The 20,396-nt window shown below is 39.6% G+C and overlaps 1 protein-coding gene across 2 annotated transcripts in view; it reads right to left on the reverse strand.

The window, feature by feature from the left end:
* The window catches only part of LOC149212078 (MADS-box protein SOC1-like), a 428,798-nt gene that overhangs the window by 97,361 nt on the left and 311,041 nt on the right, over window positions 1–20,396 (reverse strand). The gene's annotated exons all lie outside the window — the stretch shown is intronic.

Genomic DNA, 20,396 nt, shown 5'->3' on the forward strand with positions numbered 1-20,396 from the left:
CACCAACTCGCCATTTGTTCTAACAACAAATTCCATGCACATCTCCAATATTCCGATGTTGAGACCAAATCAACAATAGTCATGAATAAGTCTGTCACCTGCCTTTAATGGACCCTATGATAGGTTCTTGGAACTCAGCTCTTGACGGATCTCGGACCTTCACTATCAAAAAAATTGCTACATTCTCGAGACCAAGATAGACTTCAGTTAACAGGCATATTCCTGTTCAATGCAATCGTTAGTAGACAAGAATACCTACCACTCGCTGCCCATCACTCATTTCCTTTTCATGTGAACAATACTTTACTAGTTGAGCAATCTGACAAACAAGATTGTCGCTTAACAGTACCGCACTAAATATTTAAATTTCTGCATTCACCTCACCCTTCACCACTCTGCTACTAGAAAACGTTTTTGAAGCTTGTTCCCGTTCCAATGGGCCATGGGTAGTATTTTATAGTCCCCACATTGTAAACTCGCAAAAATACCAAAAACGTATAACACTAGAAAACATTGTAAACCTAGACCCTGGCACAGATCCCAAGGCATTCAAAATTTCCATGTTAAGTCCACGTGTACCAATCACCACATGCCACATGTCATCCACATCATCCTTACAAACCAGTCAGAGCTTGCCACATGTCCTTTGCTAACATGTACCCGCCATGTGCCACTTGCCAACAGTCCATTTGGCCATCCAAAAATGTCAAATCCAACTGCCATGTGTCACTCCCTCATGTTGCCATATCATCTCTCTGCCATCACCATGCCACATCATCTCTCTACCACTTGTCATGCCACATCATTGTTGTGTTACTGAGATAAGGGCCACTTGGCCACCCAAAAAGGGAAAATTCACCTACCATGTGTCATGATCACAAAGTGTCATTTGTCATCCTATACACATCACTGCCACGTCTCATCATCTCAATGGGCCATGTCATTAGCGAGCCACCTATCTATGCCACTTAGCACCTTGAAAATCGTGCAAAGGCTTGTCATTTGTCGCTCTCCGTTTTTTCTTTTATATGTACATATTTTGGTTTTGTTGGTCTGATAGAAACTTGGTACCTAAGCTAAACACCCATTGACTAGGGGCTATGACCAAGAGCTTTACTGGCCACCATTCATTACTCGCTGCCCATTCTATTGTGTGAACACCGATTGGACTAAGCGATTCTATAAGAGATTGAGCACTAATTGCTGGCCCCTTGTGACTAGGGGCTATGACAGGGGGCTTTCATCCCTACCACCTATCGTTCGCTACTCCTGCCTATTGTTGTTGTTTGCACATAAAATGTACTAGGTAATTCGATAAGTGCCTATGCACTTAAGCCCAACACCACGTGATCTAGAGATAGGACCAGTGGCTTACCATTCGTTGTCTGTAAAAGTATTCCTCCTAAGATTTTCATCTTCTTCCATGGATTCACTTGCCTGATAAGGTGAGGCCCTTTCAAAACCATGAGCCTTTAGAACTATGCTGAATTTTAAAACTTTAAACTATGATTTCTCCCCATCCCATGGGTGTTATGCTAAGTTCCATACATTATTGGGAAGGTCTTGGAGAGGACTATCCAACTAAGAACACTTCATGTGGTTTTGAACATTTCCTTGAACTTGAAGTCAATGAATAAATTTGACATCAATGACAACCACTAGATAACCAATACCAACTTGCTCAATATAATTAGCACCATACGTCATCTTTGGAGTCCAGGTAAGCATTGTAATGGTTTTTTTTCTTACTTTGGTTTAAAGTTATAAAAAACGGCCAAATTAATATTGCCAACACAATCAATGTATTGAACTGTAGGGAAATTGGGTAATATGGAATCTAATCATAACCCAAACCCGCCATCACCAAACCAAAATTCAGAACAACTAAACCCAAAACAAGAACCAAGAAATCCAAATGATGGGATGCATCCTTATCTATGTTGAGGTCATTAATATAGGATCTCCAAAACACTAGAGAGAAGTCACAAGTGTTCTGTGCAAGGTCATTAAACAGAATTGTATCATTCACCTCTAATGCCCAAAGCTAGTTAACCAATATTTCTAATTACAGAGCTATAATTTGTGAACACTAGAGAGGTGGTCTAAATAAAAACCAAATGAGATACCTCAACATAACTAAATAAGATTTTTTGTCTTTGTTTGTATACCCAAGAGACAACCAATTGATAATAGTAACCAAAAAATGCATTTGAATGGACTAATGCACCTACCAACCATTTCTAGGACATTAGATGGATAGGTAGTTTATAGCATTCAATAAACCCCGTTGTAATTAGTGGGAGGTACCTATATACTTCTTGAGGAAGCCTTGGGTAGAGTTTCGGTTAAAAATAAATGTCAAATACTTTGACATAGGGGAATGCCATGGAATGGGTTGTGCGTTTGCACAAGATAGACAAAATGCTATGTGCAACCTAACACTAGGTCCTCATCCACCTAAATGAATGCCTAACCCCCTTGCTATAAGATACCCTCTTAGGAATACCTTAAATTCCAAAAAAAAAAATTGACTTTTGCTTTGTATGGACTTTGTGAGTTTTTGTTAAACAATTCGTTTCAAAACTGCTATAGGTGCACTTTCCTTTTTCTCAGTTTAAATAACCATATAGTGCCAAGTTTTATGCATATAAAAATACCACAAAGTAATAAAATAATGGTCATATTAAACTCAAATATAATACATGACACTAGAATCAAACAACTATCCTAAAATATTCTTGTTTATATGGAATGTAACTAAGAACATTACACTATAGTAGCAGAGATGACCCTGATACATTTCAACAATAAGATCATGGGTGAATACACAACCCTTCTATATATAACTTTATCACCCGTATCCTCAATAATACGCTGCCCAAATTAAAGGCGCATTTTACCTTTGTTCAACAAGTTGAAACTCTTGTATATTTATCAATCCAAGATCTAATGTATTTATTGTATTCTTTGCTATGGTGGGGAGCATGGAGCTTTATATATATATATATATATATATATATATATATATATATATATATATATATATATATATATATATATATACAAGAGTTTCAACTTGTTGAACAAAGGTAAAATGACCTTCTAATTTGAAGCAAAAATGCCTAGGAATCAAAGCTATCATGAACTTTCTAGAGGAGTATCCACAATTAGATATACATGATGAAATTTGACCCTTCTCACTCATAAATCAATCAGCCACTATAGGATATGAATCGACCCTTGTAGAAATGTTATTCAATCAACAAAGCAAAATAAACTTAGCCCTCGATAAGATAAACTAGACCAACCATGTACATGAATGATTTTGACCCTTTTCTAGAGAGTGACCTGGCCCACAAGTGACAACTAACTCATCGCTTTGAGGTAGTATCAGTGAGCAACAAATAAATAGTGAACTTGGCTTCTTCAACACAAAAGATCAACCCTTGGGGTATGGAAATCTTTTCTCTTCTAAGTGGGTGATATTAACCTATCAAAGAGAATGATAAAATCAATATTAGAGGATAAAATTAGCTTATATCACAATTACCCCCATTATCTTACTCAAATCTTCTTCTTTAATGAAACACAATGGAGAAATCTAAGTAACTCCTCTCTCCAAAGTAGCTAGGGTGTATGATTTTAACAATGAAATGAGCAACCAAACTTATGTTTTACAAAACTCTAAAATCTTCTCCAAGAGCTCTCAAAAAATTATTTTTCTTTAATGACCAACTAGAATGAGAGACCCCCTCATTTCCCTTTTTGATAACTCACTTGACTGTTTTTAACTTTTTTCCACCCTTTTTACCCTTTCCCTCCTATTAAATATTAAAATCACTTTTGCTTTCTTCATTTAATAAAATGACTTTTATTAACTAATTAAAGTCATTTTTAATCCTTAAAAAATGTTTAATTTGCCCCCATGGTCACACCGACCATCCAAAGCCCCTTTTTATCATTCTTCCCTATAGATGTTTTTGCCCCTAATTCCAACGAGCTATTACACTAAGTTGTTTCTTCAAGTAATCATCCCAAAACAAACCCTTAAGCATAATTAATAATACACTAAGGTGGGTATTGATGCTTATATCCATCAACACCTAGAATACCTTGCTCTTGCAGACCCGCTCAGCGTCCTTCATGGCCCATAGAGAAGAAAACTTCGCTACTTCTAGCAAATATTTCACAATCAGAGGAAATTAACTGTCCTCCGGCAACTACAACGTGACTAGCATAATAGAAAGTAAGAGCCATGAGTAGTTAAACGTCTTGATCTAGTCCTGTGCGTCCCTGCAGTTCGTGAGGAACTCGCTGCACAGATAGCGTGCCCAAGTGAATTGTACGCCCTTCGCGCACTAGGCTGCTAATGAAATGACTGGTGTCAGCACCACGTCTGTGTGACACTTCCTCATTACCTTGCCCGCCAATATCTGGGTGTCCACGTTCACTGTGGTGTCGGTTAAGCTGGAAATTGAATATCCGTGTGGCTTCTTGAAAAGCTTAAACTTGTCCTTCATCCTCTCGACAAGGTCGCGCTCACCTACCTTTCCACCAAATTCCTTCGCTGGGTTTAGCCTCGAATGTGGTAAGAAGGTGATTCGATGGATTAGCATGTCAGTTATAGGGATCGGCTCCTCCAACCACAAGCACCTGTCATGCACCAGACACAACAACTGTTTCATAACATTCAAGTTTATGGGGGCACGGTGGAAATGCGGCACCCATAGCAGATTCAACAATCCTACCTTTTCCACCCGCCGAATCCACTTCACCAGCTCTAACACAGTGACCCTAGAATCTTTGTAGAACATGCGATTCATAAAAGTATCAGTAGCCAGGTGGGGGAACAGCTCCGTGTTTGCCAAGTCCCAATCTTCAAGCTTTAGATGGGGGATGTGCACCAAGCGCGGTCCTTCAAATGTGATATTCTCTAGCGGCAGAGGTCTATGAAGGAGAAACTTTCCCTCGCCTGGGTCCTTTGGGACCTTCACCTTACCTCGATGTGGAGGGATGTATTCTAGTAGCTTTCAGATAGGGTCTACTCCCTCAATATCAATGTCCTCTGCACCCATACCAGTTTCCTTGGCGCCGTCATAAGACTCTAGGTTTACCACCTTGCCTTTCTCCTATGCGGTGGGCTTCTCTTTCTTCTGATGCTTTCTTGGTGACTCATGCACCAGCTATGTCACCTTCTGTTTATCCCTCTTCATCTTGGAAGCTTCTCCTTCCAGCATAGGCTTCAACCTGGGAAACCTCAAGGCAAGTTCCCTCAGAGGCCATAGATCCTCTAACACTTGCAGTTTCCATGGGCACTGACATGAGGCTATTCAGGAGCTCCTGGGTTTCATTAGGTAACTTGTCAAACACTGAACTAGCCACCAAATCCGCAAAACCCCGGGATTCATGCGTAATCGATAGAAGGACACATAACTCTCAAAATACAAAGTGTTCTTCATTGGGCGACCATCTATAATTTATAGGCAAATTCGAATTCAAATCAAACCGTTCCCCCCACAATCGACTCATAAATGCTAGATTGGTGGTGTAGTTTCAAAGCTCTCACTCTTACTTTCATCCTTAAATGCCCCCCCCTCCCCACCCCCTACTCCTCTTAGCTATTTTCTCATTGTCAAATCATGAACAGTGACTGTAATGGTCACTATCTGGCTACCCTGCATAGTCTCTTCTTCCATAGCGCAACTCCCATCGCTTTTCTACTGATGCTGTGACATTCTTCCATCCTGCGTAGTCTACCAGTCGTGCAGCTCTACAACCTAGGCAGTGTAGCTTATAGTTTTGCGACTCCTTTCAGCTATGTGGAGCGCTAAGACTGTGTTTCCATCATATAGTCATCTGGATAGATCCCCGGTGTATGGCTTCAATCAGTTTCCATTTACCTTTACAAGAAATGGATCTCCATTCAATTTCACCAGTTTAACTGCTCTAACAGCAGTAGTCTCTTTGATGACATATGGCCCCAGCCAATGCATCTGAAATTTTCCTAGAAATTTATTAAACTTGTTGTCATATAATAAAACCAAATCATTTCCCTTGAAGGTGCATAGTTTGATGTGTCGATTGTGCCATGCTTTTTTGCGCTCCTTCTGAACTTGCTGATGGAATATAGCCAAAAATCTATCCTCTTCAAGCTCTGTCAGTTGCACGAGCCTGTCTTCCAGGGTTCTGTGATCTGCTATTCCTTTGAACACCACTATGCGTAGGATAGGTACAATATACTCCATTGGCATCATAGCTTCTATGCCATAAACTAGCCTAAAGGGTGTCTGTCCAATTAGTTTATTATAAGTAGTTCGGTACACCCATAGCATCGTGGGTACGCACATGTCCCAATCATTCCTTTGTGCATTAAAAACCTTCATCAGCGCATTCTCCAATACCTTATTAAATGCTTCAACTGTCTCATTAGCCTGCGGGTGATATGGCGTGATTTTGTGATGATAAACTTGGAATTCCTCAGTGCGCGCACTGATCATTTCATTAAGGAAATGTGTACCACCATCGCTCATCAAAATCTTCGGGCAACCAAACCTAGTCAGCACATATTCAAAGAGGAATATCACTGTTGTTTCCCATGTACAATCCTTTACACGTTGCGCATCCACCCATCTAGTCAAATACTCCGTCACGGTGATGATATACCGCGCACCCGTCTTCTTTTCTGGAGGCTAAGTCGGGCCTACAAAATCAATTTCCCATTTCTCGAATGGCTGTAATGACACTTGTGATTCAGAGGCAACTCATCCCTCTGTGATGGCCTGCTTGTCCTCTGACATGCCTTACAATAAGCCTTGGAATCCTTATGCAATGTCGGCCACCACAACCCAGTGCATAAAATATTTTGCATTGTTGCTTTTCTTGCATAGTGACCTCCTGTAGCTCCTCCATGAGCTTCAGCGAGGATGTTGTTCTGTTCAAACTCAGGCACATAACGTTTCAAAATTTCATCCAAGCCCATTTTATATAAATGTCTTACAATGACAAAAACGTCTACCACGTGCACCACCAATTCCTTTTGTTGACTAGTATACCCTTCTGGAGCCGTTCCCATCATCTGGAAGTGTATTATATCTGCAAAGTGATTATCAGCTATGGGCACCGCAAAGAGTTGCGCATCAATAAATCCTTCCTCCAAATTAGTAGGCTCCTCTCCTACTTCAATGTGCGACAGATGATCTGGTCCTACATTCAGTCGTCTTGGCTTCACAATGACTTCGAAATCATATTACTAAAGAAACAGCAGTCCTCTGCATATACCCCCCCCACCACACAGGCTTGCTAACCAAGTACTTCAATGCAAAATGGTTTGTATACATCTTAAAGTGTCCACCTAGCAAGTAGTGTCTGAACTTCTGGAGCACGTACACCATATCCAAACCTTGCACTCTGTCGTTGAATAGTTCTTCTCAGCTTTAGACAACTTCCAACTTGAAAACACTATAGGGTGATCCAACTCTCCCTCACCGGCCTATGTCGGTACTTCTCCAAGCACAATACATGATGTGTCCACATGCACATGAAATCCCTTCTTCCAATCCAGGAAGAATAGGATCGGTACGGTGACCATCTTTTCCTTTAACATCTCTAGGCTCCGCTGACATTCTTCGTTCCAATAGAATGTAGCATCCTTCTTTAGTAGCTTCTCCATCGGTGCGGTAATTTGGGCATAACTCTTGATGAACTTTCTATAGTATCTCGTATGCCCCAACGTTGCATGTAGCTGTTTCACACTTCTTGGTGCCTCCAAATTAATTATAACTACAATCTTAGCTAGGTCCATCGTTAATCTTTCTCTGCATATTGCATGGCCGAGCAAGATTCCGAAAGGAACACAGAACAAACATTTCTTCAAATTGAGTGCAATCTGATACCTATGACATGTATCCAGCATCAAGCGTAGACTAGCTACATGGCACTTCACCAGCCCAAACACTGTCCAATTGTCAAAGTATACCTCCATAAACTTGTGAATGAAGTCCTTGAATTCTGCGATGACCACGTGTGAAAAGATCATCGGTGCGTTCTTCAGCCGAAAAGGCATTACAGTATACTGAAAGCATCCCCACTCGATTGTGAAGGTCATCTTACTTCTATCGTCTGGCATGATGTTGATCTAATGCTACCCCAAGAACCCATCAATGAACGAATATGATCCTGGTCCTCCTACATTATCCAACAATTCACCAATGAACGGAGTAGGAGAAGGATCATGCACGCAAGTGTCATTCAGCTTCCTGAGATCTACGCATATCCTTATTTCATCCTTCTGCTTCTTTTCCTAAACTACTATTGGTCTCACCCAATCATATTCTTCTACCGATTCAATAATATACCTGCTGCAAGCATTTTATCCAACTCTAAGTGGACCTTTTCTTTATACATTGGATTGAGGCAGTAGGGCCTTTGCTTTATCATCTTCGCGTCTAGTTCAACATAAGTTTCATAACTCCTAGGTCCCCTATTATCGCTTTTAAGTCTGAGAACTTCATAGGGAACAAGTCCTGGTATTTGTGGAGCAACTCGGCGACCTTATCCACCGTAGCATCATCCGAATAGTCCCCTATATTTGCAAAATTTGGCTTTGACTCTGTCCCATTGTTCACTTGTCTCATTTTTAGCGGTGCAGTGATATCTAGATTTTCTATTTGCAGCCCCTCAACTTCGTGGTGTCCTTCTATTTCTGGCATATTGATGTTCCTCGGGTCTTTGTCTTCCTCTTTAGCAGTCACATTGTAGCACTCCAGTGCGTGGTACAGCTCGGTGGTAAAATCTGGTTGAATCATATCCAAGGGGTCTTGTGGTATTTTGAATATCGCTGCTTTGACCTCCTACAATGCTTCATCAATGCACTCAAATCCATCTTCAAAGCTAAAGGTCACCAAGAATCCCTATCTCAAAATATCCCATTCATCTGTGCCATGGCAAAGCTCTGTCTCCAAGTACTAATTCATAGGTATTACATCCAAGGTATGACAGAACAGATGCACCCAATCAGGTTGCAGTTCTGCTCCATAAGTATTGGTCAGTTTGGCTAAGTGATCACGAGGATCACTCCTTCCATTATATTTCTCTGTCAATCGTACCTTTGGGTGACCAAACCACACCCTCTAAATTCTTCTATATTCGCGCCATCCATCAAATTTGCCTTTATGTGTACCCCACCATCTTGCAGGCATATGACGTAGTGCCAAGTCCAAGGCTTGAAAGTCATGCTTCTCCGGCACTTCCCTTTGAAATGCATCCAAAAATTTATCAACATCTGTTAAACCATCATAATAAGGAAGACTTCTTACCTCAGATGATAGATAGCGCAGTGATTTGGTCATCATGTTACATCGTAGCGTAGACACTTCGTGTAATCTATTCTGCCAATGTTCCAATTCCTCGTCTGAATCTGATGTGCAGGATCTTTCGTGGTCCCATGCAATACATCCATCAGCGGTCGGATTCACCCAATCTTGATCTCGCGTCAGTATATTATAAATCTGGTCCAAATCATCATCACTTTCGTAATCACAGACTGGTTCAGTGTAGTGCAGTCCTTCTGCAGGGTCCAACTGTACTACTAAGCTAAGCGATTTTCTTTCAAATGACATTGTCTGCTTCTTCAAATTGATCACCCCATTCATGTCGATATCCCAGTTGATCCCAAGGAGCACGGGGTAGGGATTCATGTAATCCACAATCTCTATCACTTCAAAATTAGCCAACGTGCTCGCGCCTTCGACATCGATTGTCACTCCCTATAATCTTCCCATGGGGATAATCTTTTGTTGATTCGCCATTCTCAATTGAATAGGATACCACTGTAGCACAGGTCTCCCCATTGTCTCCCATTTTTGTCTTTAGTAAAAACATTCATGTCGAGCCCTAGATCCAGAATAACTTGGTCCATTTCATATTCTCCTATTTTCTTTGTGAGTCTGATCTCCCACCCTGTTCTTGCCTTATGGTTACCAATTTTCCTAACCACGTGTAGTCTGTCAGGAGTATTACCAGTACATTTATTGATCAACTGTTGTAATCCCTTGATGACCTTGCTATCTCGAATAAGCTTAATACAAGTACCCAAAAATGTAGTAAGCATGGATGGGTCGATTTCTTCAAACTACTTATCCTGGCTTCCTGAGGTAGAAGCCAGGATAAGTCAATTTCTTCAGACTGCTTATCAAACCCGACCACCCATTCACCTTCTTCAGGCTTCTTTACCTTGTCTTCGCTAATCGTCATTCCACTTCGCAACACGATGTTCACATTAGGATCCTCTTCGCGAGGTTCAACCTTCATTATCTGCAAATTCTAGGTAGGTTGTTGAGGTTGTGCCCATTTTTCACGTATCTTAGCTACTAATACAGGGCTATCTTCTACCGCGTCTTCAAACCGAGTGCAGTATCTACATGAAAAGTGTGTCAGGTTCATGCATTCTCGTTCATAGTGTCCTGGTCCCCCACAGTTGTAGCAAATCACCTGTCCTCGACCTCTACCAGGTCCTCCTCCACCTCGGCCTTTCCCGTGCCCCTGAAATCCTCCTCGCGCTCCCCTAGGGCTTTGATCTGGAGGCAAAGTTTCTGCCTGCACTCTATATGCGTGCATTATATCCATCATTAGTTCATAGCTATGACAGTTACGCTCCTCATGACCCACCAATTGACAGAAGTTGCGGAAGAGTTGTTGCGGTGTCTGTACAAATTTCTACACCAGGTGACAATTGTCTGTCATATGTTTTCTAGGTACCTAACAGAAAACACACTAGAGCACGGGTCCTGTACTTGGCCCTTCTTGATTTTCCAGCCTTAGAGGCATCGGCCCTCCTGCTGCAACATAATTTGTGAAGACTGGGTAGTGATCTTTGTCATGCCCCTGACTTTTGCATTTCAGTCACCAAACTTCTTCGTGCACCTTTGGCCACACTGCTCTATCCTTCTTTCGACTTTGAAACTCTAGGCAAAAGTTCTGCAACTGCGTGTGAATCTGCTGAAATCCCAAGTTAGCATATTGCATCAGTGTCTCATGCAATCTCATTGCAATCTCCAGGGCTACCACCTGGGTCCCAATCTTTTGCTGTGATAAAGTAACCCTCAGATGAGGCAAGAGCGAAGCCATAAACCATTCGTGGTGTTTCCCATCTGTAAGATTCATGTTAGCTTTGCAGATTGTGCACATCAATTTCTAATCCATAACCCAGGGTGTCTTGCCATGCTTTGTTATGATCTCCTTGAATCCCATAATTGATTGTGCTTTAGACTTAGGCATACTGAATTCCTTATTCATTGCGGTCTAAATATCTTCTAATGAATCCATCGAGTTATCAGTGCAGTACTTAATGTACCATGTTAGTGCGCATTCCTGTAATGCAATGACCAACATTTCTTTCTTCATATGATCATCCATTATACCCAAGTTTCGCATACGGCCTTCGTGACGAACCAAAACTGGTCCTGGTCCTCATCTCCTGAACCTTTGAAAACAGGCAACTTTACTGCATTCGCCATATTGAATGGTGGCAGAGGTGGTGGAGGTGTGGGTGAATGTGTATGCTGTGGAGGTGAATGTGGAGGTGGGGTGGGTGGATGAGGTATTCCCAGGAACCCTCGTCTTATTAAGTAAACAACGCTTTGCGGTGAAACCTGTGTTGTTCCCTCATCGTCACTTAGAGGAGGTTCAATCAGAGGGTTATATTTAGGGCCTGTTCTCCCTCTATCCCTAAACAACTTTCCACTTTGCATAGCTCCAAACATCAAGGTAACTGCATAACCCTCTTTTCACGCAAGGGCATCTTAATCCAAGTATTTAAAGACCTTAAATACTTACCTCGCGGTCCCTTGAAGAAGCGACACTTTATTTCATTGTAACTGACCGAAGTATCGACCGCGAACTCTGTCACAAATCCTCCTATGATACGATCAAGCCAATGATCGATAGCACGTGTGATCTTATCTTTAGAGGCTTCTAATCTCCGTACTAACTTTGGGGTCCACACTATTGGACCATCAAGACTCCACCTTCCTTGGCCATCTGCCAATTTAGTGATCCACTCATATAATTCAACTGAGAAGGAACATAAGAAGATTTTGTCTATCTCTGTGTACAGGTATCTATCCAACCACTTTTCTTTCGTCAATCATGGATTTATGTTTTCTTGCACGCGAATTCATGGATACTTCTACCCAACCAATCCTCAATTTCTTTCTTAGTCGGATTCTAGTGATGTGACATTACACATCTCTTTATGCAAATCCAAGTCCCAGAAATAGAACCATTTGTTGTCTTAGTGGGCCCTAACCTAGGTTCAATGTTAGTTTAGCCAAACAAATTCATACAGTGTTGGCCCTTTCAGCAACAATCCATGGATTGTGGGCTGAAGTCTCTCCTGGAGCACTATGGGGGGGTGCTGGTACTAGGTTTCCACACCCAGAGATGGTAGTGATGTCATTTTATGCCCAAACTTTGCCTCGCACAGATCAATAAGCCTTTTAGGGCTTATTGGTATAATTCTCTTAATCTGCTTCTAGACCTTCGCGAAGGTCCATGATTATCGTTCGCAAACCCTAACTAGGCGAATCAACCACCTACACACTTCTGTAATTACTCTTACTTCCATATTTACCTAGATCGGCTTCAGTATCTGATAACTTCAACATGCATTAATATGTTCTTCGCGTAAACAAATATTATCACTTGCATTCAGATAACAATGCAAAACATATAGATTCGCGCATCAATATAGCATTAAATCATGAAACCATTATTCAACATAACATAAACGCGTTTATTCATAACAAAAGTAAATAGATCAAACACAGATATTTCTCCAGTAACCTTCTTCATTAGTACTTAAGATCTTCTTATAGACTCTAAGTACCCTGCACATTCAGCTGCTGGGGTTTGCACACTCATCTGCGGACTTCTAGCCTAGGCCTTTGCGCACATAGTTGTAGAGCCTTTTTCTATTCTAAGACTCTTTGCTCTTTTCACTAATGACCCATTACCTTCATCATCATCCAACTTCAACTACCTTAGACTCTTCTAGGACTCTCCTTTTTATATAGTCCCATGGTCCATGGACCATGGGTGGATCATCTAAATCCGACACAACTTACATAAAAGAAGGGCGAAAACCCTTTATGACACTTTACATATATGCACTCAGCGACCACAACTTGTGGAGACTTTTCATTTTATTTACAAAAACTTGGGCTTTCTACCCCAAAACTTGGGCTTTTAACCCCAAAATTGACCCTAGGGGATCCTGTCCCGACAATAACCCCACAGGAGAATGAATCCAACCCTCAAGGATATAGTAAAAGAAGAGTTGCATAAGCAGCTAGATGTAGGATTCATTTACCCTATCTCGTACAGTGAATGGGTGTCTCCTCTGGTGCTTGTTCCAAATAAAAATGGAAAGTGGAGGTTTTGTTTTCATTACCCAGAGCTAAACAAAGCCACAAAGAAGGACCATTTTCCTCTACCTTTCATTGACCAAGTGCTAGATGGTCTGGCAGTAAAGAAGTTCTTCTCTTTCTTGGATGGATTCAGTTGGTACAATCAAATCCAGATTAGCCTAGAGGACCAGGATAAAACCACCTTCACCTATCCTTGGGGTGCTTTCCCTTACAGGGTCCTTCCTTTAGGTCTATGTAATGCCCCAACCACGTTCCAAAGAGTAGTCCTGAGTATCTTTGTAGAGCTAGTCCATGAGGCAACACAAATTTAAATGGATGAATTCACACCCTACGGGTGTGATTTCCAATATGCTCTCTGTAACCTAGGCAAGGTGTTAAACAAGTGCATTGAAATGAACTTATCCCTTAGTCCCAAAAAAATTGAGTTCTTGATGACCGTAGGGACTGTTATAGGTCACTCAATATCCTAGGAAGGACTGCAAGTAGACCCAAATAATATAGCCATCACAAAAGGGGTCCTGACTCCACAGAAATAGAGGGATGTTAGAATATTTTTAGGTTTAGCCAGATACTATAGGATATTTATAAAATATTTCAGCAAGTTAACTTATTCCTTATTTGGGTTATTGGCCAAAGATTCCGAATTGTTATGGTCAGAAAGTTGCCAAGAAGCTTTGGACACCCTAAAGGAGAAGTTGACTACTACACCTATTCTCCACCTCCCAAATTGGGCTCTTCCTTTTCATATTCATGTTGATGCCTCTCACAAAGCTATAGCAGCAGCTCTAGGCCAGATATATGACAAGCTTCCTTATACCATCTACAAGTCATCAGTAAGAATCTGTCGAAAGCTGAGCTAAACTACATAATAACTGAAAAAGACCTCCTAGTTGTTGTGCATTCATTGAATAAATTTTGACATTACATTACTGCCTACCAGACATTTGTACATACCAACCATGTTGCAATTAAATACTTGATGAATAAACCTGATGAAAATGCTCATATTATTAGATGGTTACTTTTATTGCAACAATTTGATTTAACTATTACTGATAAGCCTAACAAGGAGAATGTAGTTGCATATTTTTTATCCAGATTGACTTTGCTTGTAGGGGAGGAAGGAATGGTTGATGACTAGTTACCAGATGAACATTTATTCTCCATTTCAGTTCTCTCTTCATGGTTTGATGATATAAAAAACTACTTGGTATTTGCACAATTCCCTCCAAATTTATCCACCAAGGAAAAGAGAAGAATCATAAGAAAAAGCACCCCGTTCACTTGGATTGGGTGCAATCTCTTCAAGCTAGGTTCAGATCAAATTTTGATAAGATGTGTTAGGGAGGAGGAAGCCTTCGACATCCTTCTGGTCTATCTTGATGGGCCTTGTGGAGGTCGCTTTTTAGCCAAAAGAACAACATTCAAGGTACTACAAGTGGGTTATTACTATCCCACTATTCACCATGATGTAAGGAGGTATACCAGCCAGTGTGATCGGTGCCAAAGGATGGGGAAACCTACCCCAAGGGATGAGATGCCTCTACAACTTCAGGTGACTTTCGAGCCATTTGAAAAGTGGGGCATGGATTTCATCAGGCCCATTGTCCCTCCATCCAGACCGAAGAAATACATCATTGTGTGCACTAACTACTTAACAAAATGGGCTAAAACCAAATCCATCAAAGTAGAAACATAAGAAATGGTTGAATTCTTAAAGGAGAATGTTTTTTATAAGTTTGGGTACCCTAGAGAGTTGGTCACTGATCAAGGCAGTCAATTTACATCTCACGTGATTGAAAATCTATTAAGCTAGCACAAGATCAAGCACAAAAAATCCACCCCTTACCACCCACAAGCTAATGGGTAAGTGGAAGTCACCAACCGAGCATTGGAAGGAATTATGATCAAGGTGTTTAGTAGTAGTAGAAAGGATTGGGAAAAGAGATTAGTTGAGGCCACCCAGGCCAACAAAACCACCTGAAAGACCACCACTGGCTTCATTCCTTATGAGATGGCCTATGGAAAGAAAGCCATGTTGTCCATTGAATTTGAATACAACAGCTTGAGGATGGCAGCACAACTGGATCTAGATATCACAAGGGCACAACAGGAAATACTACTCCAATTAAATGGATTAGATGAATTTAGGATGCAGGCCCTCTTGCACACAGAAGTGACTCAAGTAGAAAGGAAAATATGTCATGACAAGAGTATAAAAGACAAACAGTTTCAAGAAGGTGATTGGGCCTTCCTGTATGATTCCCGGTATAAAGATTCCAAATACAAGTTAAGGACTAGATGGTTAGAGCCTTATGTAATATAAAAGTGTCATGATAATGGTGTTCTTCAAATAAGAACCATTGATGTAGAGGCTTCCTCAAACAAACTTCTTTGTAGTTGTCCATGTTAGCGGAAATGTATTTCTCCTCAGCGATACTCAATTCTACGAACTTCTGCTTATTGCTCATCCAAGATATCATGCAAAATCCAAGACTAAAACAACATCCAAATGTACTCTTCCTATTGAAAACGTTTCTTGCCTAGTCAACATTGGTATATCCATGTAGTTAAACATCTTCGGAAAAATATCACAGACCAAGAGTGATCATCCCATGCAAATATCTCAAAATGTGTTTGGCAGTCATCCAATGCACATGGAGAGGCTTGATCATGAATTGATTCAATGTGTTCACATCATAGCATATGTTTGGACAAGTGTTCACTACCAACATCGAAGCCCCAATCAATTATCTATACTTAGATAGATTCACTAAATTGGGTCCTATAACTTCTCCATACAATTTCTTGAAATTCATTTCCATTGGTGTGTGAAAGGACTTTCATTCTGTCATTCCAAATCTCTCCAACAACTTCACAACATATTTCCCTTGTAAAAGGAAAGATTCATCGGGTATTTGCCACATCTCAAAGCCTAGAAATTAGTGCATGAGTCCAAGATCCTTCATTTCGAATTCAGAGGCCAACTCCCTCTTATAGTCAATCATCAGAGGTTCACTACATGTCAAGAATAGATCATCAGCATATAAAACCAAAATCAACGACATACCTTAGACTACCTTGAAGTAAAGGTTGGGATCAACATTGCTTCTTATGAATCCCAACTTCACCAAATAACTATTTATGCAGGCATACCATGCTCTGGGGGCTTTCTTCAAACTATATAATGCCTTCTTTAACATGAGAACGTGTGTCTTTTGATCCTATACTTCAAATCCCTATGGCTTATCAACGTACACTTCTTCCTCTAACATGCCGTGGAGGAATGTTGTCTTCACGCCAATTTGATGTAGGGTCTGTTGCACATTTGTCAAAGTTCCAAGGAAGCGGACATACCAATTTTTTCAACATGATCACATCATCTATCAACATTTTATGTGTCATTATAAACCCAATCTGCAAGTCATGTAATGTAAATGATGCTAGTAAGACCATGAATTTATGTAACAACATATGTAATACTATTATTTTGGCGATAATTTCATCTTAGGATGTTTTTCATCTCACTGACTCATTTTTGTTTCTAAACATAGATGGTCAACATATTTTTTTCTTCCAACCTCACCCTAAACCTAGGGTGAAATTTATCTTCAGAGTCATATGCAAGTACTAGTGTTCTAGTGGAGTGTTATGTAAAAGTGATTTCAGAATAATTTAAGCTAATTGGCTAAATTATTTTATTGCAAATTACTTCTTCTACTAAATCATATTGTATTGCAGAATTGGGTATATAATTTGAGGGTCTAAGCGGAACGAGTATTCCACCTTTGAGAGTTGAAATTGTAAATCTTATGTAAAAAATATTTTAGTGCATGGTCCCTCAAATTTAGACACCATGGTTAAAATATTAGAAAGTGGAAAAAATAATTATTCCCTTCAAGTGTCAATTAATTAAATTTTATGGAAAAAATAAGTCAAAATCCTAAGCCAAAAGTTTAATTAATTAGAGTCAAAATTAAATTCATAGAGAAATTAAATTCTCAAGTGGAAAAATTTGTGGGTCTTAAAACAATTAATTTTTGTAGGTCCTCCACCAAGCGAATATTGGACATTTCAAGAAAAATTAGACCCTTGGACCTTGGTGGTTAAGTCAAAGTTAAATTTTTGAGGAAATTTGATAAATTAGAAAATTCCTCAAAAATAATAATTTAACAACTTAGATTAAAAGATGATCAAGTAATTCTCAATTACCGTGATTATTTTAACAAGGATCAAGCAAAATAGCTATTATTTCTCCACTTGGAGGATTTAGCTATAAATTATATTCATTTGAGTCTCTAGCCATCTAATTTCTGGTTAAGAAATTGTTGTTGAAGCATTGATGTAACACTGTTGTCCCATTGGTAACTTTTATTTCTATCATAATACATACTTTCAGGTGCAGTTCAAGGTGTTCAATGTTCATTGATTTGTGGTATGTGTTGGCTACGGGTTCCTATGTTGTGCTTGTAAATGTTAAAAAAAAAATTTCATTAGATAAGGATAAAGTCATTCTACTAATAGTTTTGGGCTAATCTTAGATTATTTGATTCACCATATGATTAACATATTTTCTTGAGAAGTATACATAGTGTTTGCAGGTACCTCAGTCCTTGGTTTCCAAGTTCACAAACTATGGGCATCAACTGACTTTGATTGGATCATAAATAAATATATGGTCAATTTAATCTTTGCTAAGGTTATAGTGTGCATTGGGTTTGTAAAGTATTTTTAGCCATTTATTAAAGAAAAAATTCCATAAATTTTTTCTCTAATTTTAGTTTAAAACCCTTGTATATTTGTAAATTATTTTTGTTAATTGGGGTTTTAAGGCTTTGATATTTTTTATATATTTGGAGTTTTGGGTATTTTGTCTCCGTTTTTAGAGGTGAAATCAAGAGAAGAGGCTGGAATAGAGCTAGATCTAGGCCCTTAAGGATAAGATTTAGTCTCTAGAATTTTTGCAAGGCCAACCATTGGAAAGTTTGCAATAAATTGAAGATTTGAAAGGAAAAAAAAAAAAAATTGAAGCTGGGGTTTTGAGTTTTAGCCCTCCCAGGCCCAGATCCGGCCTCTCTAAGGCCAACTTCCTCTACCCCCCCACCCCACGTTAGACCTAGGACCCCCTGCATCACCTTGGTGAGGCTCCTTGAGGCTTGCGTATGCCCCTAAGGGCATGCGTCAGCCTCTAAGGGCTAGTGTTAGCCCTTTTCAACATTTTGAAGGCTGGTCGTAACCCTTATGGGCCTCGACCACCCTTTTTCAACCTCCTTGCCTAGGTCATGGCCCTTGTGGGGCCCATGACAACCCTAAAGTCCTCCTAACCCTATATTCATCCCTAGGAGGGCTTCCTTCTCCCTACGTCAAGCATCCTAGGGAATGTTTTACCTCTTATGCCCTACTCTTCCATAGTCATTGAATTTCTCAGCGTTTTCTTGGCCTCCTTCCTCCTATTTTCGTCATCTTTGGCCTTTGCCTAGCCCTAGTTGTCCTAAATCCATTTGTCAATTTTCTGGACTGAATATTTGTTGGTTTTGCACATTTTTTGCCTCTAAAAATTTGATTTTCAGGTGGCAAGCTCATCCTAAAGTTTCAAAAAATTTGGACCAAGGGATCTTCAAGGCCTTGGGCCTAGTGTTTTCTCTGTAAACCCTAGTTTCTCACTACTTTGTTACTGCTATAATTTTTATTTTACAACAGTGATACATAGGCATTAAGATCATGTCAAGTTGGTCAAAACACTCTTAAATTGAAAAAACTAAATTTTCCTAAAATCTGGCCACTTGGGCATTGTTTATCTAGCCTAGATCTGATTTTTTGCTTGCTAGAATTTTACTACATAACTGAACATGTTAGATCTAAAATTTTCTAAATAATTCATTTAAAAGGCTAAAAACTCAATTTTTTCATTTTTTGGAAATTTCTCCAAGTTTTGGGCTAAATTTAGCTCTTGTTGTGGCATAACTAACTCGCTGATTTTTTGATCTAATCACTCTTGTAACAAATTTTTCAGATCTGATGTTTTCCGAATATCACACTTAAAGGTCCTAAAAAATCAAAGTTTCATTTTGGAAAGATAATTTTAAGTACCATCCACACACTTTCGTACTGATGTAATCAATGAATTAGATCTAAAAATTTTCTAAATATTACATTTGAAAGCGGGCTAAACTCATTGGCTAATCATTGGAGATTTTTTTTTTTGTTTCACATGCTTGGTAAATTTCATGATTTGAAGCGATTGTCTTACTATTGTTATGAGACTAATAAGTGTTGAAATTTATGAAGTGTTACTGATGTATTGGGATATTTGAGATCTAACGTTGGATTTTCTTATCGTAAGTTATAAGAATTTTCATTTTTTTATACTTACATCACTCACACTTAAACTCTAAATTTATGATCTTGTTGATAGTATAAGTTGCTTTGGCATTTGAAATCTAATTGGCATTAGCATAAGAACATCTTGAATAATTGTTATTAACATCTTGTGGATGGGTGCTCTGAGTTCTTTTACTTATATCGTTGGTTGAAGTATCTTGTTGATTCATTTTGTTAAGTTATAGTATGTTCTATGCTTATAACAGTTTACTTCTTTTTCTTATTATATTCCACAGATTAGCAATCACATATACATAAAGTAAAGTGCAGATAGAACATTAAACGATCGACAGAAAACAAGCCAAGACAAGAGACACAAGATGTGGTGGCTAGCCAGGGACAAACCCCACAATGTGTGGGGAAACCCTTTGATCAAATCTTCTTTTATCTTCAATAATTCAGCATAGAGAAATAGTACAATAAATCTGATTCATATCAGCAGTAGCAAACCCTAGATCAGTAGCATCAGCATTAGCGGCTTCATTATCAAACTAGGGAGGACCATATCTCACAAACCGACAGTCGGATTGACTTCATTCCACCACCAAAAGTTTCGACTTCCAGAGGAGGTTCAGATGAACCTACAGCACA

Source organism: Pinus tabuliformis, chromosome 1_1 (genome assembly GCF_031772625.1).
Source record: "Pinus tabuliformis cultivar Carrire ecotype Pingquan chromosome 1_1, CPIR1, whole genome shotgun sequence".
NCBI lineage: Eukaryota > Viridiplantae > Streptophyta > Pinopsida > Pinales > Pinaceae > Pinus > Pinus tabuliformis.